The following is a 2,634-nucleotide window of genomic DNA, read 5'->3' on the forward strand; positions in this document are numbered from 1 at the left end:
GATTTTTATTTTTTTAATAAAAATGCAGCTGGATAAAATTTAAGTTTAATGTAGGACTTTGAAATGTTATAATTAATTTTATGAAAGCGGGTCTAAAAGAAATCCAAGAAACTGTATTTTCTGCTAAATTGTCGCTTTAATAAAATCCTAAGGCAGATATAGAGAGAGAAATAACCACTCTCTATGCGTGAAAAACAGGGCTTATTTATACTTGTATTTTTACAAGATGTGTTTTGCTATCGATGAAAGCACATCAACCCATGGTTTAATACATGTTGCAATGCACTTTGTTTTTCACGTCACCACATGTCAATATTAGTGTGCATTCACAACCACTGCAACTAGGTCTGTGTCATACAAAACTAGATAAAACAAGCCATTATTTGCTTCCTTACAGATGGCACTCATCCTTTTACCATTAGAAGGTGCTTTCCATAATTTCCTAGAGGTGTTGGGATGCTGTAGTTTCCATAACTCTATGATTTTTTTCACCTCCTTAGAGAAAAGCTATGACTTGTGATGCAAAAAATTAATGAAAGTGATACTAAAGTCTTTTTTTTTTTTTTTTTTTAAGTTAAAAATAAAAAACATGTTATAATTACCTGCCCTGTGCAGTGGATTAGCAGAGTAGCCTAGGTCCCCCTCTTCTCGGGTCCCTTGTCACTGCTCCCTCCTATTGAGTGCCCCCCAGCAAGCAGCTTGCTATGGGGGCACCCAAGCCAAACTGCAGCTTCTTGTGTCAGACATAGAGACATGGCCAGGCCCCGCCCCACCCCCATTTTCTCTTCATTGGCTGACTGACTTTGACAGCAGCAGGAACCAATGGAACCACGCTGCTGTCTCAGCCAATGAGGGGAGTCCCAGGCAGCCGAGACACTCCTACAACACCGCTAGATCTAGATGGGGCTCAGATAAATATTAGGGGGCTGAGGGGGGCTGCTGCACACAGAAGGTTTTTTATCCTAATGTATAGAATGCATTAAGATAAAAAAAAAACTTCTGCCTTTACAACCACTTTAATCCACTTGCCAGGGAAATGTGTTTGCATATTGCAAGTTAAAAAACAAAACAAAAAAAATAAAAAATTACAGCCTGGCCATGGAGATCTTTATTGCTTTTGGTAATAATAGTTCTCTAAATCTACTTTAAAGGACAATTGGTTGCCTCAATTTGCTCTACCCACAGTCCATTGCTTACCTCTGCCCCCGGTTTCATGGTTCTATCAATCTGGGGTATGCACTGCCTGGAACTGCACACCCTTTATTCCAAAAACATTCCTGCTGGGTCCTCTTTATCCTGTGCATACACACCATGACCCCACTCAATTCTACAGGGAGAACCCTACTCTACCGTACCACTGGAGGTTGCCTTGAACCTGGCTTCTTATAGGAATCCAGCTTTAAATATGAATGAGACCATGGAGCCAAAGGCACAGTTATCTTTTACAGTGTGCACTACATTATATTTTCACATATCATTTCTCCTTAAAACATAACTTTTTCTAGTGGTGTGATTTTGGAAGGATGCCCATTTTACAAAAGAAATGAAGTAAATAAAGAGTTTGAATAAAACCATGCAAAAAAGGAAGCAAAATACATTTAAAAAACAATGCCTTCTTTATCAGTTTTTGTCAATCTCTTCTTGTCATTTGTCCTCAGGAATATTCTTCATGAAAGTTTTGGTTCAAAACATGTAAAGTTTTTTAAACTGATTGCATTTATTTGAATCTGGTATGCGAAATAATTGTTTCCTCCTGTAAACAAAAAAGTGTCTGTTTACCAAAAAAAAAAACATCAGCTTTTTTTTTAAAGTGAGTTACTAAATGTTTCCTTTTGTAAAGTGATAAACACTGAACTGTTTTGTTTAGTAAAACTCTAGTTATGACCACTAGAGGGATCCAGGTTATGAGTTTCAAAGAAAGGACTCTTTATGACTACTAAATTGCCTTTAAAAAGAAAGTATAGTATTTTTAATATTTTTACATATACTGTACATATTAAAAAGCTCTTGTAATGCTATCAGTGTTTTTGTTTTGAAACCTATATATAGTATACTGTATAAATATATTTGGGACTGGTACCTGTCACTTACACAGACTCTGTTTCCCGATTGTACTTTGCTTACTCTCTTGAATCATGTGTGACTGAAAACAGTAGGCCCTCTGCAGTCGCAAATGCTATGAAACATTCTCAGTGCTTTTAGCAACATAAGTTCATATGATCTAGGCGCTAGGTCTCTTAATGCAACAGGTTTTTTTGTTTTAAAATAAAACTGTGCCTACGCAATAAATTATTTGCTATAATCCTCACAATGTGAAATTATTACAAATTTTCAATACTCAGTAAAGTGCTTTCTGTGCCATAAATAATACAATGTGTGCATTTCATAATAAACGTTTCACATAAATAATATAATAAAATAAACTTGCAAACAGTCCATTCAAAAAATGTGTGTGTATCTGTATGTGTGTGTGTGTGTGTGTCTGAAGAAATGACACTTTGCTACAATGTAAAGCAGTGAGTGTACAGCTTGTATAAATGTGTAAATTTGCTGTCCCCTCAAAATAACTCAACACACAGCCATTAAATTATGAACCGCTGGCAACAAAAGTGAGTACACCCCTAAGTGAAAATT

This window comes from Pelophylax lessonae (assembly GCF_965119305.1).
Source record: "Pelophylax lessonae genome assembly, chromosome: 1".
Lineage (NCBI taxonomy): Eukaryota > Metazoa > Chordata > Amphibia > Anura > Ranidae > Pelophylax > Pelophylax lessonae.